Source organism: Canis aureus, chromosome 11 (assembly GCF_053574225.1).
Source record: "Canis aureus isolate CA01 chromosome 11, VMU_Caureus_v.1.0, whole genome shotgun sequence".
NCBI lineage: Eukaryota > Metazoa > Chordata > Mammalia > Carnivora > Canidae > Canis > Canis aureus.
Genome location: NC_135621.1, coordinates 18546065 through 18573192, shown reverse-complemented (window position 1 = coordinate 18573192; position 27128 = coordinate 18546065). Strand labels below are relative to the sequence as shown.

The 27128-nt window shown below is 42.7% G+C and overlaps 1 long non-coding RNA gene across 4 annotated transcripts; it reads right to left on the bottom strand.

Moving 5' to 3' along the window:
- Positions 1 to 2845: 2845 nt before the first annotated feature.
- Positions 2846 to 27128, bottom strand: LOC144323452 (uncharacterized). Of its 4 annotated transcripts, none has more exons than XR_013388879.1 (6): positions 26293 to 27128; positions 26056 to 26190; positions 8979 to 9122; positions 8050 to 8134; positions 7084 to 7115; positions 2846 to 5053 (listed from the first exon to the last, which is right to left on the bottom strand). It is a non-coding gene; the product is annotated as an uncharacterized LOC144323452 (long non-coding RNA). The 4 variants fall into 4 exon arrangements; XR_013388881.1 differs by having other exon boundaries at positions 8979 to 9045; XR_013388880.1 differs by lacking the exon at positions 7084 to 7115.

Genomic DNA, 27128 nt, shown 5'->3' with positions numbered 1-27128 from the left:
TTGCCAAATTATATAAGCTTTTTATGACTGGAGTATGGTCTAACAGATTGTTTGGGTTTCTGAGGCTTTTATCCAAAGAATACCCTGGATCACCTTCAACAAATGAAAGATCCCTAGGGAAAGGCTAGGCTGCGAGAGTGGGGCTGTAACATAGGGTCTCAGGAAGAATCTGGAAGGTAGGACAGAAATGGCCTCTGGATGGTGGAATAAAGTGGGGATGAGATGTCTCGCCGAAGGACCTGTGCGGGGTGGGGGGCATGGGGGTCGCTTATGGAAAGGAGTAGGAAGGAGTTTGCAGCATGACGCCTACCCCACACAGGACCAAACCCATCTATGTGCGGTGCTGATTTCACAACAGTCCTTTGCAAGGGACAACTCCCTTTCTGTTTTTATTTCCCATTTTTTTATGCTTGGTAAATTTCATGTGGCCCGAGGGAGAACATAAAACCCCCTACATCAGCTCATTATCCTTATCACTCTGTAGTTTTGCCTTGTTCTCTATAAATAACCCACATTATGTAGAGCCCTCTTAGCAAACCTACGTTCTCTGTCCCTGCCCCCTCAAGACCACCCCTCACCGCACCCCACTGTCCCCTCGCAGCACCTCCGCTCCCCACTGTCTGTGCCTGGAACCTTGTAGATGGGCCCAAAGGTTGAGGATGAGGCTCTCAGGGACACAGCTTGAGAGGGGATCCCAGTTTCAGGCTTCCCAGCTTTTGCTTCCTACAGTACCGGTTCCCACTGGTCGCAGTGCAGCAGCCTGAGCCAACAGCAGTGGGACAGTGAGCTACAGCCTCTCTGGGTGACAAAGAGCAGAGGGGGAAGATGTGGGCGGGACCCAATGCTTGTGATGCCACAGGGGTCCCGGTGGGCCACCTGCATGCCTGGGGTTGCCACCACGTGATCCCCATGTCCCTGTTCACACTCTTGGGGTGGGTCGTCCAGCATACCTAGGATTGTTAGAGAAGGACTGAAAGCTCCATTCCTACAGGATGCGGTAACTTTGCTTGGCTCCATGCGTGTCCTCAATGAGGAGAAAGAGCCTTAGACACACAATAAACTAGAGAATTGATGACTCTGACAGCTAATCATTTGAAGAAACAGCAGATGCACTTGCAATGAAGACAGGTTTTGTGATATTTTTTGAAGTATGTTTAACTAACTGAATAATGTGTTATAATGATCACACTGGTATTTCTTTTTTTTTTTTTTTTTTAATTTTTTTTTTAAATTTATTTGTGATAGTCACAGAGAGAGAGAGAGAGAGAGAGAGGCAGAGACATAGGCAGAGGGAGAAGCAGGCTCCATGCACCGGGAGCCCGACGTGGGATTCGATCCCGGGTCTCCAGGATCGCGCCCTGGGCCAAAGGCAGGCGCCAAACCGCTGCGCCACCCAGGGATCCCTCACACTGGTATTTCTAAAGGTTTTAAGGATGATATTAAAATTTTTCTTCTGAGGACGCCAGGGAGATTTACCTAATTGGTGATGAAGTTAAAATAGGGGTAGGTGCAGACTTTTTACAAACCCCCCACCCGAAGCTGCAGACAGTTTTGACAGAGGAAAATGCCTCTGGGTTTTGAAGACGGAGATAAGGGCCCTCAGTGAGAGGGACACAGGCCACGGAAACACACCCTGGGCCACAGCACCTACAAATGAGATGTTCAACGGGTGACATGCAGGTGGGGACCCAGCGGTTGCCGAGCCCCTAGAGGTCAGCACAAGAGGTTCTCAGCATAGCAGGAGGCTTGCCTGAGACCCCATGAGTGTTTCCTGAAGCCAGGAGCTGGGGGAAAGCCTCCTGGGAGGTGAGGCCTAGCTGGCCAGGGAAGTAGGGCCTGGTGGTGGGAGGAGCCAGGTCGGGAAAGGCTCTGGCCCAGGTCAGCTCGGTTGCTGACACAGCAGCTGGACCTGCCTGCGTGTCACAAACACCTGGACAGCGGGCAACGTCTGCTAAACGACCCTTTGCAGAAACTGGAAAAAGGATAAGGTTACTGAGCAGCATCCACATTCATGAAGCCTTCACCATCCTGGGGTCCAGGAGGCCTGCATCTTCCGTCAGGGCCTCTGATGGGGATGCCCCGTCAAGAGGTGGCCAGGTCATGAGTGTGACTTGTTGTATTACTCTGCTGGCCCTTGAGGCTAAGCAAATATCCCTCATACAGGCTCATTACAGAAGCCACCTCATCTAAGAGCTTCGTTGATTTTATTAATTTTATAATGACCTAATTATAGCTAATTAAAGATACGAGTTCTGTTCTTTTTTATTGTTATTTTTTAAAAGATTCTGTTTAAAAAAAAAAAGATTCTGTTTATTTATTCATGACAGAAAGAGAGAGAGAGAGAGGCAGAGACACGGGCAGAGGGAGAAGAAGGCTCCATGCAGGGAGCCCGACATGGGACTCAATCCCGGGTCTCCAGGATCACACCCCAAGCCCAAGGTGGCGCTAAACCACTGAGCCACTGGGGCTGCCCAATTCTGGTCTTTTTATAGTTGAAAATCAGATTGTGTCACTTTCTAAAGTCTCCCCATCACTTTAAATACAAATCAAAATTATTACCATGACCTACAAGGCTTGACACTGCCAGACCTACAGTCCTCCATGTGCAGCCTCTTCTTCTGAGACAGTGGCCAACAACAGGCTTCAGCCTCTGCTCATGCTGCATCTCCATCCCTAGCCCCTGTGGCGGCATCTGAACCCACAGAGGTCAAATGCAGCTCCTTTTGGCTCCTTGGGTTCATTCCTTATCAGAACTGTAGGAAGCTGATAAAATACACTTGGCATCAAAATCTACAAATTATTTTTTATAAAGGTTTTATTTATTTATTCATGAGAGACCCAGAGAGAGAGAGAGAGAGAGAGAGGCAGAGACACAGGCAGAGGGAGAAGCAGGATCCATGCAGGGAGCCCGATGCGGGACTTGATCCTGGGTCTCCAGGATCATGCCCTGAGCCAAAGGCAGACGCTCAACCACTGAGCCACCCAGGCATCCCAAAATCTACAAATTCTTGAACAAAGATTTTCAGTTGGCTCAGATTTCCCATTTCAAGGCCCATTGTCAAACTTGCAGAGCTGAGAACTCTCAATTTCGTGTTCACTTCAATGAATGATGCATTTTTTATCTGAGAATCTTGAAGCCAGGATTCCCAGAGACTCACGGGAAGGAGGAGGTATCTTGGCCCGAGCTATATTCCATACACCAAACACGACCAGGCCCGCCTTCTTCATGCCATCAGTGCTCTGCACATGGGCCTGTGAGTGCTTGGCTCCCTGAGCCCTCAGAGGTTCGTGTTTCTGTTCTTTTTTTCAATTCAACTAGTGAACATATAGCACACCCTTAGTTTCAGGTGTAGTGTTCAATAATTCATCAGTGGTGTAAGACACCCAATGCTCTTCACCCATGCCCTCTAAAGAGCTAAACCGCTGAGCCACTCAGGCTGCCCCACCATTTCCATTTTTGAGAAGAGACACTGAGGCTCACAAGGGTTAAGTCACTGGCCAGAGATTATGTTTGTCTAGTATGTGGTTGAATGGGTCAGGGGCTGGTGTAGAGGCCTGAATGGCAGGCTGCAGATATGGTGGCACTGGTGGATTGAGAGCTTGTGGGAGCCAATGCCCTCTGATTCCTGCATCTGGAAAAGCTTCCCCAGAGTGTATGCTGTTGTGTCATAAATGGAGGACTTTGGAGAGTCACGTCAGGGAGAGCTTTGTTTACTTTTATCTCTATTTCATTACAGAAACTTTCAATAATACACAAAAGTAGGAAGAATACTAAGGGAGCACCTGGGTGGCTTGGTGGTTGAGCGTCTGCCCTCAGCTCAGGGTACGACCCTGTGGTCCTGAGATCGAGTCCTGCATCAGGCTCTCTGCATGGAGCCTGCTACCCTCCCTGCCTGTGTCTCTGCCTCTCTGTGTGTGTCTCTCATAAATAAATAAATAAATAAAATTTAAAAAGAATATTAAATAACATTCCATTTAACCTTATGCACTCATCTGCCAGCTTCAAAGTATATACGTGCATCCATCTTATTTAACCTGCTCACTCTCCTTTCCTCCTGCAGATTTTAAAGCAAATCCCAGGCATTATATTAATTTTATCTGAGGAAAACTTCAATATGTATTTATGATAATACATATTTTTTAAGATTTTACTTATATATTTGAGAGAGAGAGAAAGAGAGAGAATGAGAAAGAAAGACACAGATGGAGAAGGGGAGGCAGATTCTCTGCTGTGCAAGGAGCCTAATGTGAGGCTTGATCTCAGGACCCTGAGATCATGACCTGAGCCAAGGCAGATGCTTCACAGAGTGAGCCATCTGGGAGACCCTATGATAATAAGTATTTTAATCATGACCACAATTCTACAATCACATCTAATAAGATTTCTAACAATGCTTTAACATCAATACTTGGCTTATGTTCAAATTTCTTGATTTTATTTTTTTTAAAAAAAGAATCCTTCCTACAGTCGGTGTATTTAATCAGGATCCATAGAAGATGGACACATTGCACTTCTGGGCTGTAACCCTCTCACACTTCCCCTTTTCCCATGCCTTTTATTGTGTTGACAGGGGGTTATTTGCGCCTATAGAATTTCCCACATTCTGTGTTTACCTAAGTGGTATATTTGACTGAAGTGTAACCTGGATGCTTAAATATAGAGGCTTGGTTAGCTTCTTGCTTGTTGTTGTCCAGGGATCTTTCATCATGGTCTTGCATTCTTATCTCATGGTATCTGATTTTGTCAAACTGATGAATCTGGATGGAGGTTTTCAGATGATAGCGATATCCTGGTCATCACAATCATGGTGACAAGGAAACAACACCTGCCTGACACTTTGCTAAATGCTGCATGTATGTGTTTTCATTCCAATCTGTCTTCATTTTACAGAGGAAGTGGATGGACAGAAGGACTAAATATGAGATTACCTAGGCTACGCCGCTGGTATCTGATGAAGCTGAAATTAAGCCCAGATCGGTCTCACTGTGTTGTCTAAGTGTCTGCAGGGTTGGATAACTTGGGTGCGAGGAGGCATCCCACATGGGATGTTGTCTGGGGAACGGAAAGAGGGAGATTTAAGTGAGATTTAGTTTAAATGAGTCAAAGAGGGTGCCCCACAGCCCGGGCTCCTGAAGGAGACAACCAGGAAAGCTGTCTCTGACCTGTCTAGAGAAGGGATTCTGTGAACAAGGGCTATTTAGGGGTGTGTGTTAGGTATGGGTGATGCTTGCTTCATCCCTGTTCTATTTGATGGCAGGTATATGTGGAGTAGGGTAGAATTGTGAAGCCAAGCCAGGATCAATTGGGGAGGCTGCACTTGGCTGCCGAGAGGTGACCATGTGGGGGTCCCTGAGGGGTGAGGAATTCAGACCTCAGCCTATGTGTGAACCTGTCCTCAGAACAAGACACCATGGCCCACTTGTCAGGAAGTTCTGGTTGGCCTTGGGATTAGTATCCAAGAACGAGCGATGTTTGCGCTGGGATGGAAAGACAGGCCAGGAGGCCCAGTGGGAAAGGTCATGCTTTCTCATCATCAAGGAGGCTAAGACACGTAATCATAGCCTTAGAATAATTGTAGCTCTTACTGGATTCTCTTCTACTAGAAAAAAGTGTTGCCATTAGAATCAGAAGACCTGAATTTGTGTCCAGCCTTTAACACACTTAACCCTAAGTGTTCGTTGAAACTCAGTAGGCCTCTGTTTTCTCTCCTCCTTACTGGGGACAACCCCTTCAGAATCCACTCACTAACCAGTTGTGGTATGTTCCTTATGTGCCAGAAATTATGTCCTGAGAACTGGAAATAAAAAGTCATGATGGTGAGTCATGGCCCCTGTGCTCAAGAGCTATGGGTGAGGGGATTTCGAAGGAGCTTAAATGAGACAAACCACTGAGATTTGTTTATAAACTACTGCTGGATACCAAATGGGGTAAGGCCTCTTACTGGTGGTTTGGATCTACTGTGCTTTTCATTGGATGCAGGGCAGAGTTTACCACAGAAGGTATGAAGAAGATGAAGAGGATCCCTGTCCTCAGAGCACTAGAATATTGGGGAGGAGGTAAATCACATACAAAAATGGCAACAGGACATGGCCAGAAAGTAAAAGTGTCACGATCAACTTATAAACAAAACATCATGGTTTCGGGACAGGAGAATATGGTGTTCAAAATGGAAGAGGTCATGTATCCGAAAGACTTCACTTTTTTTTATTTGTTTGTGTATTTTTTAGGATTTTACTTATTTATTCATGAGATGCAGAGAGAGGCAGAGACACAGGCAGAGGGAGAAGGAGGCTCCCTTCAGGGAGCCCATTGTGGGACCCTATCCCAGGATCCCAGGGTTGCACCCAGAGCTGAGGGCAGACACTGAAACCCTGTGCCAACCGCGCATCCCAAGGCTTCACCTTTGAATTGCATCTGGGAGACTGAGGCACCTGGAAAGATGGATTCTTAGACAAAACAACCTTCTGTCATTCAAAGATGAGCCAAAGAAATGGTCCAGCTTCCTGGCAAAAACACTGGGGAAATCATCCTCGAGGAGCCCATCAGCTGGGGAATCAGCTCCAAGCCATAAGTTCTTCTCTAGGCTAAAATTTCATGTGTGTCTCCAGATGTAAAGTGTTCTCTGAAACCACAAATCCTACCTTCAAATTGACAATGCAAAAAGGAGACCAAAGGGGACTCTAGGTGATAGGGGTTCCCTGGCAAACTGAGCCTACATACCAAAGAAGCCTTTTGTAGAGGAGAGCCCCCGGTGCCTTAGAGGTCGTGTTTCCAGAAAGCAGCCTAGTCATGGCAATGCCTGGAGAGCATCCTTTTAGGGACCAGTGTGGGAGCAGTTTCCACTTTCCTGCCCAAGCTCCTGGATCCAACCTATGCCCTAAGATGTACTTGAGCAGCCTCAGGCAAACACCTTATGGTGGTGATGCCCAGAGAAGAATTGACAGGTCTTTAGGGGCTATCATAATGAAGCTGCACTATGACTATAGGCCTTTCAAAGTTAGAGAGAGCTCTAACCCTGCCACCTCATCAGATCATCATCATGGGGTTTGTTCAAGGTCACAGTATGGGGAGAATCAACGTACCTCTGATATGAGTCCTGTTTGTACTATGGTTCCTGGGGAAAGATAGAGGACTAGAGATGAGGCAAGTTTCCAAACCTGACTTCATTGCCCTTCCCCACATCTAACCCACATGCAAACAAGAGAGCTTAGTCCCTCTCTGTGAGGTTGTAAACTACTGTCATGTGCGAGTGACGTCAGAGAGCTGAGAGGTTTGCACCATGGCCAAGCAATGCTTGGGGTCCTGCCCAGGACCACTCCACAGAACCCAGGGGGTCAAGGACCAAGTCTCAGAGGTTATGAGACTGACTCAGGACATAGGCTGGTAAGCGGTGGGCACAGGCTCATCAGCGTTTGGTGCTTTCTTTTGATGACTTCCTCGAGGTATCCTCAGTGACCACGGTTCGTTCTCAGTGTCTATGTAGTATTTGCAGTGTAAATAACACACCTCCTTCCTCCTTAGTCTGGAGCTTTTCTGGGACAAGACCAAGGTCTCCTCCCTGGTGCATTTCTTCACAGCTGCCCTAGGTCTCCTCGCCTACATAAAGACAACCTTTCTTTATTGTGTCCCAATTGAAATATAGAAGAATTGCATGTGCCTACGTCCAAAGCACAACTCATCGCCATTGGTGAAGTATCTCCTGTGGGGCCGCCCACCGAGGGGTTCTCGCTGGGTTGCCTCAGAGCACGGAGAGCTGGGTTCCAGTGTGGCACTTTCCCTGGCAACCTGACCTATCAGAGTACCCTTTCTTCTCCTGCTCCCCTTGTAGACACAGGTGTCGTGCTACCTGCAGCATCACCTCTGAGGTTTGCCCAGAATGTGCCTCCCTTCTGTCTGCACCACCTGTGACCTCTCCAACTTGTGAACTGCCTCTGTTCTTGTGGTCTAAAGCCCCAGATATTCACATGATGTCAGAGACCAATGATCCATTCTGTAAATGAGGAAACTGAGATCCAGAGAGAATAAAATAAGAGGCAAGAATAAAGTACCTGGTAAGTTGGCTGCACAACAGGGTGGAGCCCTGGGCTGCTGGTCCTTGTTCTGATGCTGCTCTCATTTCCACACCCTGGCCCCCTAGGAAGAATAAGGAGGGAACAAGCTCTGAGACCTGGGTCCCGTGGCATTTCCCTTGCAGGATCTCTGGACCCACTTCTCCCTTGACGCATAGTAATGATGGTTCACATTTCCTGAGCACTTGCTGTGTACCAGGCGCTTGGCTCAATCCTTACTATGCTTTATATCATGTTATCCCTTACCACCAGTCCTAGAAAGTAAGTGTAATCATTACCCCCATTGTACAGAATAGGGAGCTGAGGCTTACAGAGTTTAGGTCATTTAAGGAATCAGCACATTTGTAGGGAGGAGTCTCAAATCAATTACATTCGATGGAGCTGTGAATAGGGACTGAGCCTGGCCACACAGCTTAATCAGAGCGATCTGTTCTGGGTGATGCAGAAAAAGAAGGGAAATGATTCTTCTGGATTTCCAGGGGTAGGTTCACTGAGTCCAGGTTGCTATCACTTCTGATCAGCAGGATAAGTTGGCAGGGGCTGCTCAGAGAAGCCAAAGTAAAGGACTGGTCATGTTAAATAAATGTATCACAAGCTACTCATCTTATCCCCAGTAGAATAAGTAAAACAAAACAAAACAAAAAAACAAACATACAAAAAAATCTTTCCTGACTAATGAGCAGAGAAGCATCATGTCATTATGTCAACCTCTAGGACATGATCTTCACATCACCTGATTAAAAATCATGGCCACAGTCACATCCAATTGTCCTCAAGAAGTTACATGCCCATGTATGTCTTTATATATCCACCTATAGATACACATACATACCCCAGGCTTATGCTAAGAGTTCATCTTTCCTCTCAATTTTGCCACTATATCAGTCACTAATGCCTATTGATCTTACATGCAAAATGGTTGTTGCTGCTCCATTTATTTCCCTTCAGTCTCCTCTTGTGTGAATTCAGTCTCCACTGTTGGAAGACAGAGATGGTTTATCATGCAAGTCCGTCAAGGTGCAGTGCTTCAGGAGAGTGGAGCACAGCCATAACTGTAGGGGGTAAGGGGTGATGTCAAGGGAGGCTCAGAGGCTGACCTGCCATCTTGCCTCCTCTCGCATCCTTTCCTAAGGCAGCCTCACCATGGAGAACCTGCCTTTGTATTCTATTCACATCTGTTCACTCTTGTTCATTCCTTTGTACTGTACTCCTTTACTCCCTTGTCTGTGTTTCTGGAATAGTCTTAAAGGTGACAGCTGATTTCTCCCTCTATCTCTGGTTCTATGTTCAGAATCTTGTGAGAAACTTTGTAAATATTGGCTTAGTTAATGAGAAAATGGGGTTCTGGTTCAATCTGGATCAATAACTCTGATTGAAGCAGCAATGAAGAGTTATGAATTAATGGGTCAGTTGTATTTGTAAAATAAGCCAGTAAATGATTTTTTTCTGTTGATATGTCAATAAGGGAATATCAGGTTATCGATATTTACACAAAGAAGTTGAAAATTAGCGCCCATGCAAGCTTACACAGAGATGCTTTTAGCAGCTTTATTCATAACCGCCAAAGGTCGAAAGAAACTGACATGTCCTTCAGTAGGTGGATGGAGAAACAAACTGTGGCACATCCAGATAATAGAATATTATTCAGTACTAAAAAGATATGGATTATCAAGCCATAAAGAAGACCTGGAATAAATTTTAATATATACTACTAACTGAAAGAAACTCCATTCTTAAGGGGAAGAATTTACAAACGGTACAATTCCAATTACATGGCATTCTGGAAAAGGCATTTCAAATCAATATGTATTGAGTTTTGACTACATTCAAAGGCTTTGTGAAGTTAGGCATCGTTGCTCCTGCTCTGCATATAAGAAAACTGAGGCTAAAAATTAGTGAAAGGGAATAAAGGGAAAGGAAAGAAAATGAGTGAAAATATCAGTGAGGGTGGCAAAACATGAGAGACACCTAACTCTGGGAAATGAACAAGGGGTAGTGGATGGGGAGGTGGGCTGGGGGTTGGGGTAACTGGGTGATGGGCACTGAGGGGGGCACTTGGCGGGTTGAGCACTGGGTGTCATGCTATATGTTGGTAAATTGAACTCCAATTTTTTTTAAAGAAAGCCAGTTCAGAAGCACAATTAAAAAGTTATTGGTAGCTCTGGAAAAAAAGGACAAAGGATTCAAAAGACTTCATGACTGCATAATTCAGATCTAATCAGGCAGAAATTAAAAATCAATTAAATGAAATGCAATCCAAACCAGAGGTCCTAAGGATGAGGTTTTATGAAGTAGAAGAACGAGTGAGTGACATAGAAGACAAGTGATGGCAAGGAAGGAAGCTGAGGAAAAAGAGAAAAACAATTAAAAGATCATGAGGAAACATAAGGGAATTAAATGACAGCCTCAGAAGGAAAAAGCTACGATTAATTGTGGTTCCAGAGGGTGCCAAAAGGGACAGAGAATCAGAAAGTGCATTTGAACAAGTCATAGCTGAGAACTTCCCTATCTTGGGGAGGGAAACAGGCATGAGTTCCAAGATATAGAGAGATTACCCCCTAAAATCAATCAAAACTGTTCAACACCTCGACATTTAATAGTGAAACTTGCAAATTCCAAAGCTAAAGAGAAAATACTTAAGGCAGCAAGAGACAAGAGATCCCTAACTTATATGGGGAGAAATATTAGATTAACAGCAGACCTCTTCACAGAGATCAGGCAGGCTAGAAACAGTTCTAAGTAGAAACCATATCATAGAGGTATCAAATCAGAGGGAAAAAGATTTCCACTGTGATGGTCCATCATACGAAGACTGGGTTAGCAATAGAAGAGGGACTTACTTCTGTAGTTTAACATGCCAGTCATATAAACTGTCATTTATGGGTCTCACTGAATAAATCCCTGTAAAGATACAGAACATGTAGGATTCTCTTTTTTTAAGGGAGATAGGTGTGGGAAGGGACAGATGGAGAGAGAGAATCCCAAAATGGCCCGGAGCCTGATGTGGGGATCAATCCTGTGACCTTGAGATCATGACCTAAGCAGAAAAAAGATATCAAATGTTTAACCAACTGAACTACCCAGGTGCCCCTAGGTTACTCTTTATTTGCTCTTTTTAATTATTACTTCAGTGTAAATGAACACGTTAGACAATCATGAAATCTACATATTTTGAGTTAAAACACAAAACAAAAAATAAATAAAAACACAAAACAATTAAGCTATATTGTAAATACTTTGCCATTGGACCTGAATAGCTTAGGCTCTTAACAGATAATTAAAGCCATCAACGAAAAGGCTTCTTTAAGGAGTTGAGAAAGTGTTACCATTAATTGTGAGTGGGAGGAAAAAATTATGCGAAATCATATGTCCTTAAATATTCTTCTAAACACATGCAAGTATTTTTATAAAAATGGAATCCCAGGCAGTCCTGGTGGCTCAGCAGTTTGGCGCCATCTTCATCCCAGGGCATGATCCTGGAGACCCGGGATCGAGTTCTGCGTCAGGATCCCTGCATGGAGCATGCTTCTCTCTCTGCCTGTGTCTCTCAAAAATGAATAAATCTTTAATGATTGAAATTACCAGATAGGGTGACAGAACATGAGAGACTCCTAACTCTGGGAAATGAACAAGGGGTAGTGGAAAGGGAGGTGGGGCGGTTAGGGTGACTGGGTGACGGGCACTGAGGGGGGCACTTGACAGGATGTGCACTGGGTGTTATGCTATCTGTTGGTAAATTGAACTCCAGGGAAAAGAAAATTATAAAAAGAAAAAAATGGAATCCCTCTACATGGTTTATAATCTTTCTTCGACTTCCCAGGGCATCTTTTCAACTTAGTATATAAGGAGTCTATCTTAAATTTTTAAATAACTCAATGGAAAATTATTTTATTCATATACCATAATTTAACCAATTCCATGTAATATCTGATTATTAATTTTAATGTACTACAATGCTATAAAAACAGGAATTTTTAACATTTAAAAGTAAACCCATAGGTAAGTACTTAACTGTACTTTATTGGTTTTCTACAGATAAACTTTTAGATTTCTTTTAAAAAACAGGATCACAAAACATCTAATAACTCAGACACAAGGATGGTTTACCTTAAAACCCTAAAGCAAAAATTTTTTTTCTTGTTTTAATTTAAGTGAGCTCTAATGATTTATATTTGGTCACTCTGATAATTACTGAATGGATCACAAAGCTACCTTCAAACATATTAAAGTTCAACTGTTTCCCTTATTCAATACAGTTAGAATCTCTGTGACAATAAAAAGGAACTTTACTTCAAGTATTGAGATTCCACAATATTTAAGTCACAATGGGTAAGAAAGAATAAATGATGAAATGAACTAAAAATCCCACATATTTTTTAAACCCACCTATTTTTAAAGTTAGACCATAAATACACAATAAAAGTTGATTCTGTTGTTTAAAGAAAAGGAAAAAATCAACTCAGCAACAGTTCTTTGTTCATATAATCATATATATATACATATATATACATAATTATATACATCATAATATATATGTATCTATGTATCTTATTTCCTTTCTAAAGCAGATATTACTAATAGTTTTCCCAGAAGATAAAAATCATGAGTTAATCCCCATCAGCAAGAAGACAAATACTTTTTAAGATAACAATTTTCAAAAATCAAAAGAACAAATAAACAAGTAAACTCATCCTACTTTACCTTCCACATCTTTGACTTACTTGAGTAAATCTACATTTTACATTCCTAAAATCAAGTTGATAAGCCTTTCTGCTTCTATCTAGTTATAAGAACTGAAGTTTTCCTCTCTGAAAATTAAAAACAGCATTAAGGAGAGCAGAGATCCAGAGGTCCTTACCTGCTTTATACCTATGTGATTGTATATGTCCCTGAGCTCTGTCATAAGTCTATCTGAAGCCTGCATAGACCTAGACACTGCACCCTGCAACATAAAAACTGCTGTTGACCAGGATCTATGGAGTCAAATAACTGAAAATTTCAGTAGAGAAACCTGAAATGAAAATATCCAAAGACATTATAAAAACAGATCATAATTAGACAATAAAAAATCAAAGAAGTTTAATTAATTGATGATTATGAAGTTTCAACAGGAATATAAAATGGGGAATAAGTCTGGCCTATTTCCTGTTTGTTAACATCTGAATAAAAAATGTCTAACCAGCACATCTATTTTACCACCGCTCCTGCAATAACCTATAACTTAGAATTAACCTATTTCAAACTCCACTTATTTTTTGAAATATTACTTTTTTTTTAGGATTTTATTTTTTAGAGCACTTTTAGGTTCACAGAAAAATTGAGACAAAGTACAGGGAATTCCCATATAAGAGCTCCCACCACACACGGTCCCCCTCATGATCAATATCCCTCACCAGAAGGCACATTGCTTAAACTGAAGAGTCTACACTGACACATCATTCCTAGTGAAATCCATTATTATCTTAAGGCTCACCTTTGGTGCTGTACACTATATGGGTTTGGAAAATGCAAGGACACATATGCATCATTATATTAGCATACAGAATATTTTCATTGCCCTAAACATCTTCTGTGCTCTGTTTATCCCTCAACCTCAGATTAAATGAATACAATAAGACGGAAGAAGAGAGACTAATCTATCTCCATACAACATCTGGTATCTCCCTACATAGCAATTCAATCCTGGTTTCTGAACCTGTGTCTAAAGCAAAGGTCCTCCGATGTCATGGGTTGGGAGGAGTGGCAAGATGGTGGAAGAGTAGGGTCCCCAAGTCACCTGCCCCACCAAATTACCAAGATAACCTTCAAATCATTCTGAAAATCTATGAATTCGGCCTGAGATTTAAAGAGGGAACAGCTGGAATGTTACAGTGAGAAGAGTTCATGCTCCATCAAGGTAGGAAGACTGGAAAAAAAGAAAGAAACAAAAGACATCCAAGGGGGAGGGACCCGCCAGGAGCCGGGCTAAGGCCAGGCGAGTGCCCCCTGGACAGGAAAGCACCATCCTGGAGAAGCAGGAGCTGCACCAATCTTCTCGGGAGGAAAGGCACTCGCAGGGAGTTAGAGCGGGACCCCAGGAGGGGTGGGGATGCCCTCAGACTCCCTGGGACACTTATAGATACCTGTGCCCCAGGGAGAGTGAGCCGAGCTCCATAAAGGGCTGCATTGCGTACACGGCTTGACCTGGGAGCAGCTCGGATGGGATCGGGTGGCGGCTCGAGGAGAGGGGGATGCGAAGCCCCTGCAGCAGCTCCAAGGAGTTCAGGCGGAGGCTCCGCGGAGAGGGGGCTGCCCGGCTGGCTGGGAGAGCCAATCCAACAGCACAGACCCGGGAGCACAGGGCACCAGGGACACAGCCCAAGATCCGACCTCTCTCTGGGACAGGCAGAGGCCAGGAGAGCCCAGGACAGCAAGGACACTCCTGCTCCAAGCTGAGCAGATCAGCAGGCCCGTCCGCGGAGCATCCAGGCCTCTGCAGGCTGAGAGCTCCATAGTTACTGCGGGAGCTGAATCCAGGGCTCCAGAGCTGGCCGCCGCCACTGTGGTAGTTCCTCCTGGGGCCTCACAGAGTAAAGAACACCCACTGAGCCCTGCACCAGGCAGGGGGCAGAACAGCTCCCCCAAGAGGTAACACCTGAAAACCAGCACAACAGGCACCTCCCCAGAAGACCGGCTAGACGGACAAGATCCAGGGGAAGTCAAGGGAATTAAAGAATACAGAATCAAAAAAATAAAAAAAAAAAAAAAAAAGAATACAGAATCAGAAGATACTCCCCCGTGTTTTTTTCTTTTTGATTTCTGTTTCCTTCACCCACCCTTTTCTTTCTTCTTTCTTTCTTTCTTTCTTTCTTTCTTTCTTTCTTTCTTTCTTTCTTTCTTCTTTCTTTCTTTCTTTCTTTCTTCTCTTTTTTCTCTTTTTCTTCCATTATTCTTTTTGCTTTTTCTCTTTTCTTTCCATCTTTCTCTCCTCTCTTTTTCGCCTTTTCCCAATACAACTTGTTTTTGGCCACTCTGCACTGAGGCAAATGACTAGAAGGAAAACCTCCCCTCAAAAGAAAGAATCAGAAACAGTCCTCACTCCCACAGAGTTACAAAATTTGGATTACAATTCAATGTCAGAAAGCCAATTCAGAAGCACTATTATAAAGCTACTGGTCGCTCTAGAAAAAAGCATAAAGGACTCAAGAGACTTCATGACTGCAGAAATTAGATCTAATCAAGCAGAAATTAAAAATCAATTGAATGAGATGCGACCCAAACTAGAAGTCCTAAGGACGAGGGTTAACTAGGTGGAAGAACGAGTGAGTGACATAGAAGACAAGTTGACGGCAAAGAGGAAAACTGAGGAAAAAAGAGACAATTAAAAGACCATGAGGATAGATTAAGGGAAATAAATGACAGCCCAAGGAAGAAAAACCTACTTTTAATTGGGGTTCCCGAGGGCGCTGAAAGGGACAGAGGTCAAGAATATGGATTTGAACAAATCATAGCTGAAAACTTTCCTAATCTGGGAAGTGAAACAGGCATCCAGATCCAGGAAATAGAGAGATCCCCCCCTTAAATCAATAAAAACCTGTCAACACCTCATCATTTAATAGTGAAGCTTAAAAATTCCAAAGATAAAGAGAAGATCCTTAAAGCAGCAAGAACAAGAAATCCCTGACTTTTATGGGGAGAAGTATTAGGGTAACAGCAGACCTCAAACAGAGACCTGGCAGGCCAGAAAGGGCTGGCAGGATATATTCAGGGTCCTAAGTGAGAAAAACATGCAACCAAGAATACTTTATCCAGCAAGGCTCTCGTGAGAATGGACAGAGAGATAAAGAGCTTCCAAGACAGACAGGAACAGAAAGAATATGTGACCTCAAAACCAGCTCTGCAAGAAATTTTAAGGGGGACTCTTCAAATTTCCCTTTAAGAAGAAGTCCAGTGGAACAATCCACAAAAACAAGGACTGAATAGATATCATGATGACACTAAACTCATATCTTTCAATAATAACTCTGAACGTGAACGGCCTTAATGACACCATCAAAAGGCGCAGGGTTTCAGACTGGATAAAAAAGCAGGACTCATCTATTTGCTGTCTACAAGAGACTCATTTTAGACAGAAGGACACCTACAGCCTGAAAATAAAAGTTTGGAGAACCATTTACCATTCAAACGGTCCTCAAAAGAAAGCAGGGGGAAGCCATCCTTATATCAGAAAAACTAATATTTACCCCGAAGACTGTAGTGAGAGATAAAGAGGGATACTATATCATACTTAAAGGGTCTAACCAACAAGAGGACTTAACAATCCTCAAAATATATGCCCCGAATGTGGGAGCTGCCAAATATATCAATCAATTAATAACCAAAGTTAAGAAATACTTAGATAAGAATACACTTATACTTGATGACTTCAATCTAGCGCTTTCTATACTCGAAGGTCTTCTAAACACAACACCTCCAAAGAAACGAGAGCTTTAAATGATACACTGGACCAGACGGATTTCACAGATATCTACAGAACTGTACATCCAAATTCAACTGAATACACATTCTTCTCAAGTGCACATGGAACTTTCTCCAGAATAGACCACATACTGGGTCACAAATCGGGTCTGAACCGATACCAAAAGACTGAGATCATCCCCTGTGTATTCTCATACCTTAATACCTTGAAATTGGATCTAAATAACAACAAGAAGTTTGGAAGAACTTCAAACACGTGGATGGTAAAGACCGTCCTGCTAAAGGAGGAAAGAGTCAACCAGGAAGTTAAGGAAGCATTAAAAAGATTCATGGAAACTAATGAAAATGAAGATACAACCGTTCAAAATCTTTGGGATGCAGCAAAAGCAGTCCTGAGGGGGACATACATCGCAATAGAAGCATCCGTCCAATAACTGGAAAGAACTCAAATACAAAAGCTAACCTTATACATAAAGGAGCTAGAGAAAAAACAGCAGATAGATCCTACACCCAGCAGAAGAAGAGAGTTAATTAAAATTCGAGCAGAACTCAATGAAATCGAGATCAGAAGAACTGTGGAACAGATCAACAGAACCAGGAGTTGGTTCTTTGAAAGAATTAATAAGATAGATAAAGCATTAGCCAACCTTATTAAAAAGAAGAGAGAGAAGACTCAAATTAATAAAATCATGAATGAGAAAGCAGAGATCACTACCAACACCAAGGAAATACAAACAATTTTAAAAACATATTATGAACAGCTATACGCCAATAAATTAGGCAATCTAGAAGGAATGGATGCATTTCTGGAAAGCCACAAACTAACAAAACTGGAACAGGAAGAAATAGAAAACCTGAACAGGCCAATAACCAGGGAGGAAATTGAAGCAGTCATCAAAAACCTCCCAAGACACGAGTCCAGGGCCAGATGGCTTCCCAGGGGAATTCTATCAAACGTTTAAAGAAGAAATCATACCTGTTCTACTAAAGCTGTTTGGAAAGATAGAAAGAGATGGAGTACTTCCAAATTTGTTCTATGAGGCCAGCATCACCTTAATTCCAAAACCAAAGACCCCACCAAAAAGGAGAATTACAGACCAATATCCCTGATGAACATGGATGCAAAAATTCTCAACAAGATACTAGCCAATAGGATCCAACAGTACATTAAAAAAACTATTCAACATGACCAAGTAGGATTTATCCCCGGGACACAAGGCTGGTTCAACACTTGTAAAACAATCAATGTGATTCATCATATCAGCAAGAGAAAAACCAAGAACCATATGATCTTCTCATTAGATGCAGAGAAAGCATTTGACAAAATACAGCATCCATTCCTGATCAAAACTCTTCAGAGTGTAGGGATAGAGGGAAAATTCCTCAACATTTTAAAAGCCATTTACGAAAAGCCCACAGCAAATATCACTCTCAATGGGGAAGCACTGGGAGCCTTACCCCTAAGATCAGGAACAAGACAGGGATGTCCACTCTCACCACTGCTATTCAACATAGTACTTGAAGTCCTAGCCTCAGCAATCAGACAACAAAAAGACATTAAAGGCATTCAAATTGGCAAAGAAGTAGCCAAATTCTCCCTCTTCGCCGATGACATGATACTCTACATAGAAAACCCAAAAGACTCCACCCCAAGATTGTTAAAATTCATACAGCAATTTGGTAGCATGGCAGGATACAAAATCAATACCCAGAAATCAGTGGCATTTCTAAACACTAACAATGAGACTGAAGAAAGACAAATTAAGGAGTCAATCCCATTTACAATTGCACCCAAAAGCATAAGATTCCTCAGAATAAACCTACCCAAAGATTCCTCGGAATAAACCTACCCAAAGAAAGAAATTGAGGAAGACACAAAGAGATGGGAAAATATTCCATGCTCATGGATTAGCAGAATTAATATTGTGAAAATGTCAATGTTACCCAGGGCAATATACACGTTTAATGCAATCCCTATCAAAATACCATGGACTTTCTTCAGAGAGTTAGATCAAATTATTTTAAGATTTGTGTGGAATCATAAAAGACCCCAAATAGCCAGAGGAATTTTACAAAAGAAAACCATAACTGGGGGCATCACAATTCCAGATTTCAGGTTGTACTACAAAGCTGTGGTCATCAAGACACTGTGGTGCTGGCACAAAAACAGACACATAGATTAATGGAACAGAATAGAGAACCCAGAAGTGGACCTTGAACTTTATGGTCAACTAGTATTCAATAAAGGAGGAAAGACTATCTATTGGAAGAAAGACAGTCTCTTCAATAAATGCTGTTGGGAAAATTGGACCTCCACATGCAGAAGAATGAAACTAGACCACTCTCTTTCACCCTATACAAGGATAAACTCAAAATGGATGAAAGATCTAAATGTGAGACAAGATTCCATCAAAATCCTAGAGGAGAACACAGACAACACCCTTTTAGAACTCAGCCACAGTAACTTCTTGGAAGATACATCCGCGAAGGCAAAAAAACAAAAGCAAAAATGAACTATTGGGACTTTATCAAGATAAGAAGCTTTTGCACAGCAAAGGATACAGTCAACAAAGACAACCTACAGAATGGGAGAAGATATTTGCAAATGATGTATCAGATAAAGGGCTAGTTTCCAAAATCTATAAAGAACTTATTAATCTCAACACCAAAGAAACAAACAATCCAATCATGAAATGGCAAAAGACATGAACAGAAATCTCACAGAGGAAGACATAGACATGGCCAACATGCACATGAGTAAATGCTCTGCATCACTTGCCATCAGGGAAATACAAATCAAAACCACAATGAGATGCCACCTCACACCAGGTAGAATGGGGAAAATTAACAAGGCAGGAAACCACAAATGTTGTAGTGGATGCAAAGAAAAGGGAACCCTCTTACACTGTTGGTGGGAATGTGACCTGGTGCAGCCACTCTGGAAAACTGTGTGCAGGTTCCTCAAAGAGTTGAAAATAGACCTGCTCTATGACCCAGTAATTGCACTGTTATGGATTTACCCCCAAGATACGGATGCAATGAAACGCTGGGACACCTGCACCCTGATGTTTATAGCAGCAATGTCCACAATATCCAAACTGTGGAAGGAGCTTCGGCGTCCATCGAAAGATGAATGGATAAAGAAGATGTTGTTTACGTATACAATGGAATATTACTCAGCCATTGGAAATGAGAAATACTCACAATTTGCTTCAACGTGGATTGAACTGGAGGGTATTATGCTGAGTGAAGTAAGTCAATCGGAGAAGGACAAACATTATATGTTCTCATTCATTTGGGCAATATAAGTACTAGTAAATGGATTATTGGGGGGAGGAGGGCAATGAATGGGAAAAATAGAGAGGGAGACAAACCATGAGAATCCTAACTCTGTAAAATGAACAAAGGGTTGGGGAAAGGTAGGTGGGCGGGGGGCATGTGGTGACTGGGTGATGGGAACTGAGAGGTCACCTGTTGGGATAAGTACTGGCTGTTATACTGTGGGTTGTAAATCGAATTTCAATATACATGAAACGTCAAAGATTCAGGTTACCAAAATTTTGGAAGGTATTTTAAAGGTTTACCCATAAAACTTTTTAAAAAATTTTATATATATGCCCTTAACAATGAAACGGAAGGTATAGAAGACAGACAAAATCGACCATTTTAAGTAGTTTTTGTGCACAAACCGCAACAGGTACAATTTGCCTAATCAATTGAGGTAACAGCAAAACTGAATAGGCCCCTCCCTCGGGCCTGATTTTTTTTTTTTTTTTGAAGAATTTCAGAAGAGCAGGTGTTACCACTCCTTCAGTGTTTGGTCGAAATTCCTGTGAGGCCATCTGGTCCTGGACGTTTGTTTGTTGGCTATTTTTATTACTGACTCAATTTCCTTGCTGGTATTCTGTCCATTGAACTTTTCACCTACTTCCTCCTTCAGTTTTTGTAGCTTCTAGACTTCTAGGAATTTATCCACTGCATGTAGGTTGTCCAATATGCTGGCCAATAGTTTTTCATGATATTCTGTTTCAATCATTTAATGAATGTATGGAATTGGCTGTAATTTCTCCTTTATCCTTTTTGATTCTGTTTGAGTGCTTCTCCCTTCTTCTTTCATGAGTCTAGCTACAAGATTATCATTGTGTTGAGCTTCAAGGAACTAGATAGTGGTTTCGTTAATCTGTTCTACTGGTTTTTACTTTTGTTTCTGTAACATATATTTCAGCTCTAATTTTTAGTACTTGTGGCCTTCTGCTGTTTTTTGGTTTTATTTACTGTTCTTTTAAGAGTCCTTTAGTGTAGGTATATGTGGTTTGAGATTTTTGTTTGAGGTAGGTCTGTATTGCAGTAACCTTCCTTCTTTAGGATCCATTTTGCTGTCTCTCAAAGATGCTGGACAATGGTCTTGCCATTTTTATTTGTTTCCATGTAATTTTTTCAGTCTTCTTGGAGTTTTCCTTTGATGCATTCATTGTTTACTAGCATGGTGTAAACCACGTGTATGTGTTTTTTTACATTTTTTTTCTCTTGGGATTGATTTCTGGTTCCACAGCATTGTGCTCAGAAAAGATGCTTGGTATGATTTCAATGTTTTTTAATTTCTCAGACTTGTTTTGTGGCCTGATCTGTGACCTATGCTGAAGAAGGTACCACGTGCACTTGAAAGGAATGAGTATTCTGCTGTTTGAACAAGTTTGAACCAGTGCATTAGTCCAAGTAATTGTTTCCTTTTTGATTTTCAGTTTGGGTCATCACTCTATTAATGTAAGAGAGGTGTTAAAGTCTCCTACTATTGTTGTATTACTGTCAATTAGTTCCTTAAAGCCTAATTGCTTTATGTATTCAAGTGTTCCCTATGTTGTGTGTACATATATTTAAAACTGTTAAATCTTCTTGCTGTGAGGTCTCCACTTTATTACATAATGTCTTTCTTTGTCTCTTACTACACGCTCCATTTTAAAGTGTGTTTTGTCTGGAAGAAGTGTTCCTACTCCTGCCTTCTTCAGACAACCTCTTGAGTGATAAATATTTTTCTCCATCTGCTCACTATCATTCAGCAGGTGTCTGTAGATCTGAAGTGAATCTCTAATAGTCAGCATATAAGTGAAACTTGTTTCCTTTTGTTGGTGCTGTTGCTGTTGTTGATTGAAAGAGTTTAGTTTGTTTTGTTTTATTTTTTAGAGTTTTGTTTGTGAATCCACCCTGTCACCCTATGTCTTTTCATCAGAGTGTTTTGTCAATTTACATTCATAGTAATTATTTTTTTATTGGAGCTCAATTTGCCAACATATAACATAACACCCAGTGCTCATCCCATCAAGTGCCCCACCCCAGTGCCCATCACCCATTCACCCCCACACCGTGCCCACTTCCCTTTACACCAGCCTTTGTTAATTTCCCAGACTTAGGGGTCCCTCATGTTCTGTCTCCCGTTCTGATATTTCTCACTCATTTCTTCTCTTTTCCCCTTATTCCATTTCACTATTTTTTATATTCCCCAAATGAATGAGACGATATAATGTTTGTCCTTCTCCAATCGACTTATTTCACTCAGCATAATACCCTCCAGGTACATCCATCTCAAAGCAAATGGTAGGTGTTTGTCGTGTCTAATGGCTGAGTAATAGTTCATTTCCCAGAGTAAGAAGTCTTTCATGTTCTGTCTCCCTTTCTGATATTTCCCACTCATTTTTTCTTCTTTCCCCTTTATTCCTTTTCACTATTTTTATATTCCCCAAATGAATGAGACCATATAATGTATGTCTTTCTCCGATTGACTTATTTCCCTCAGCATGATAGCCTCCAGTTCCATCCACGTCGAAGCAAATGGTGGGTATTTGTCGTTTCCAATGGCTGAGTAATATTCATTGTATACATATACCACATCTTCTTTATCCATTCATCTTTTGATGGACTCCAAGGCTCTTTCCACAGTTGGCTATTGTGGACATAGCGCTATAAATATCAGGGTGGAGGTGTCCCAGCATTTCATTGCATATGTAACTTTGGGGTAAATCCCCAGCAGTGCAATTGCTGGATTGTAGGGCAGATCTATTTTTACCTCTATGAGGAACCTCCACACAGTTTTCCAGAGTGACTGCACCAGTTCACATACCCACCAAAAGTGCAGGAGGGTTCCCCTTTCTCCACATCCTCTCCAACATTTGTGATTTCCTGCTTTGTTAATTTTCACCATTCTTACTGGTGTGAGGTGATATCTCATTGTAGTTTTGATTTGTATTTCCCAAATGGCAAGTGATGCAGAGCATTTCCTCATGTGCTTGTTGGCCATGTCTATGTCTTCCTCTGAGATTTCTGTTCATGTCTTTTGCCCATTTCATGATTGAATTGTTTGTTTCTTCGGTGTTGAGCTGAATAATTTCTTTATGGATCTTGGATACTAGCCCTTTATCTCATACGACATTTGGAAATATTTTCTCCCATTCTTCCTCTGAGATTTCTGTTCATGTCTTTTGCCCATTTCATGATTGAATTGTTTGTTTCTTCGGTGTTGAGCTGAATAATTTCTTTATGGATCTTGGATACTAGCCCTTTATCTCATACGACATTTGGAAATATTTTCTCCCATTCTGTAAGTTGTCTTTGAGTTTTGCTGACGGTATGTTTGCTTTGCAAAATCTTCTTATCTTGATGAAGTCCCAATAGTTCATTTTTACTTTTGTTTCTCTTGCCTTCATGGAAGAATCTTGGAAGAAGTTACTGTGGCCGAGTTCAAAAAGGGTGTTGCCTGTGTTCTCCTCTAGGATTTTGATGGAATCTTGTCTCACATTTAGATCTTTCATCCATTTTGAGTTTATCTTTGTGTATGGGGAAAGAGAGTGGTCTAGTTTCATTCTTCTACAAGTGGATGTCCAATTTTCCCAGCACAATTTACTGAAGAGACTGTCTTTTTTCCAGTGGACAATCTTTCCTCCTTTGTCGAATATTAGTTGACCATAAAGTTGAGAATCTACTCCTGGTTTCTCTGTACTGTTCCATTGATCTATGTGTCTGTTTTTGTGCCAGTAGCACACTGTCTTGATGACCACAGCTTTGTAGTACAACCTGAAATCTGGCATTATGATGCCCCCAGGTCTGGTTTTCTTTTTGAATATTCCCCTGGCAATCCAGGGTCTTTTCGGATTCCACACAAATCTTAAATAAAATGTTCCAACTCTCTGAAGAAAGTCCATGGTATTTTGATAGGGATTGTATTAAAATACAAAATCTATCACGCTGTAGGAGCACCACCATGGTTCAGGTCACAACGAAAGCCCCGCTGAAGGTGAGCTCACATTCCAGAATAAGGGAACAGACGAGCAAACAATCCATGTGAGGGATGGTCAACAGGTATAAAAAAGGGCTTATTTACACAAACACTTCACCAATAATTTCATGTCATGAAAGGCGTAGAACAAAAACGTGAAATTCTATTAAAAGGTACAAGACACTGAAGAACAGATGCCAAAAGAAACAAACAACGAAACCAACCCCAGAAAGAAAAATGGAGTCATTGAGATAAAGAAATCAGTGGATAGTATACACTTCAGATGGACACTACGTACTTTTTAAACATTGTATATATTTAATCACGAGAGACACAGAGAGAGACAGGTAGAGACACAGGCAGGGGGAAGGCAGGCTCCAGGCAGGGAGCCGGATAAGGGGCTCCTTCCCAAGACTCCAGGAACACGCTCTGGGCCGAAGGCAGGTGCTAAACCGCTGGGCCACGCAGGCATGCCCAAGATGAAGGATTTGAACCAGTGCATGAGGGCAGAAAAATGTGAGGCTCCACAAAGGAAAGGTCCGACTGACGCTTGAAAGTCATCTTTATTTATCCACGCAGCACACAGGCTGGGTTTCAGGAATGAGGCTGAGATGGGCGTTGAACACTCCGCGTGGGGATCATCTTCTCCCAAGCTCCACACTTTAGCGTTGTGGATCGCGATATCGCTATGCACCCTGACATGGTACAGCCTGTGGTCATCACGTTCCGGGCTGACCCAGAGAGGAGATCGTGGGCATCAGAAGGACGCCCCAGGGGAGGGAGGGCGACTTGGGCTCCAAGTCCGTGGGGCCTGAGCCAGCACACCCCAGGGGCTCAGCACACCATCATAGGATGAAAGAATGGATGTCATTGACGTGGTTACACGGAGAAGCAACAGCAAGCAATCTGACACGTCCATCTTAGAGAAGCTGTAAGATTAACTTACACAATTAACTGAATGGATCCATTTTCCTCAAATTTACCAGGAGGGCAGAAGTTGGGGGTGTTTGAGTGTGGCTTCCCCAGTGTCCCCACAGTGTGAGTGGTGTGGTCTCATGTCCGGGAGGGGTGCCAGAAGATTTGCTATTGGAGTGGGGTAGAGGGGGCCCTAAGTTACATTGGGGCTGATGGAGCTCTCTCAGGCTCAGCTCCCCTTGTGGAGGTTGGGCTTCCCCGCTGGACCCTTTGGTCTCCCAGTCTGCTCTCCACGGAGTGATGCCCCACAGGCGAAGAGAAGCTCCAGTAAATGAGGAGCTTTTTACTAAGGCCTTCCTTCCTTCCGTCTCTCCCTCCTTCCTTCCCTGCCTATTCCTTCCTTCCTTCCTTCCTTCCTTCCTTCCTTCCTTCCTTCCTTCCTTCCTTCCTTCCCTCCTTCCTTCCTTCCTTCCTTCCTATCTTTCCTTCCTTCCTTCCTTCCTTCCTTCCTTCCTTCCTTCCTTCCATCACTTCCTGCATTCCTCCCTTCCTCTCTCGCCTTCGGTCCACACCTCCCTCCTTCCCTTGATTTCTGAGAACTGAGCTCTTTGCCCCAATTCCCCTGAGGCAGGCCTGTGGCAGAGACACCCGCCCGGACTAGAGTTAGAATGGGGTGAGAGGACCACGCCCCACAATAGAAAGGTAGAAAGGCAAGAGCTAAGGATTTTTGGCTCCTGTGGTAAGTCTGGTATCGGTAGTAGCAAAATTATTCTTACGAGTTCTTAAAGGAGTCATGGGTATTCTTGGCTCTTTGGCCTGTCGTTGTAAAGTACAATCAACTCCTCACGTTTCCTGAAGATATGTGTTAGAATTTTGAGTGATCTTCCACTGAATCTATATATTGCTTTATGTTGCCGATTTTAAGATATATATATATATATAAATATACATATATATAGTAAATATATATATCTATAGATATAGATATATATATATAATCTGTTTATTTGATGCTATCATCTGGAAAGGATAGGCATGTATACTTTCCTTCTAGGCTTTGGTGCCTGCCATTTTCTGGAATTCAGGGGTTCAATGGTCAGAGCTTCAATGAGATCATAATGGAGGGCCCCCTTCCTTTTTGCAGGAGGAATTTCTCAAAGGCAAAAAAGTCCCTAGTCCATTTCCACAAATCCTAAGGTGCAGAACAATAGAGACTTGTAGGAACCGGACCAAGGAATCTTGTATCCTTCTATGTCTATAATAGGGGTTTTGTGCTTGTGTGGGAGTTCTTAGAGGTCACCCATTCCGGCATTCACTTTCATCAAGGGCAGATCAATAGGACTCACCCGTGTAGATTTCAGATGACATGATTTCCACTCACTCTTCTCTACCTTGTGTCCCTGGTCTTGCTGTTTGCTCGGTGGTCACAGTCCAAATTCCATGGAGAAACCAGTTATAAATGTAGAATTCATTCAGGCCGTCTAAGTAGGAAAGAGAGGAAAGAAACTGGTTTTTGGCAGAGACGATCTTGTAAAGGTATCTCTGGCATCTGAAGGCGATTTACAAGGATGAAGATAACATACACAGAATAATACGATAACCATGTTGTGGGTGAAAACACCAACTGGACAAGGGTTACCCTCCGAGCTAAATGTTGATTGGCTTTGTCTTGAGTTCCCAACATTCACCAAGTGAAGCTCCTGCGGATCGATTGTTCTGGCAATTCTGGATGATATCAGAACCGTCCCACTCACAGGGAAATCATCTCTCCAGGATAGGATTTGTGTATCACGGAGGTCTGGATGGAGTTGGCTGGAATGTTGGGGAGGATAAGACTTTAACGTCTACTTAGGGCTGGGAGGGGGAGTAGGAGCAAAGAACAAACTGGAGTAACGGAGAACAGTAGCGGGAGAAAAGGAGCGGGGGCTGGAGGTTTTGGAAGGAATAGAGCAATATTTGGGTGGGGAAACCTGTACGTTAGGGCGGCAAGGAGGGACAGCACTATGAACAGGAGGGAAAGAGATAGGCTTATGAGTTGAGAGAGGTGGCCGACGCTGGAGAGTATTCTGTGGATGAAAAGAGTTACACACAAGAGGAAACTTCCTCGGACAATGAGAGGAGGAAGGAATAGAGTAGATAGGAGGACACCGGGGTTGAGGGGAGGAAGGAATAGAGTGGGTAAGTGGAGCCCGGTGTCGTGAGGAGGAAGGAAATGAGTGGGGAGTTGGAGCTCGGGGTGGAGAGGAGGAAGGAATAGAGTGGATAGGTGGAGCCTGGGGTGGAGAGGAGGACGGAATAGAGTGCGTAGGTGGAGCCTGGGGTCGAGAAGAAGAAACCCGAGGCAGCTTTTTTGTCATGTCTCCAACGGCCTTTGGCTAGTTACTCATCTTGACCAAATGAGTAACTGGACATAAGCTCA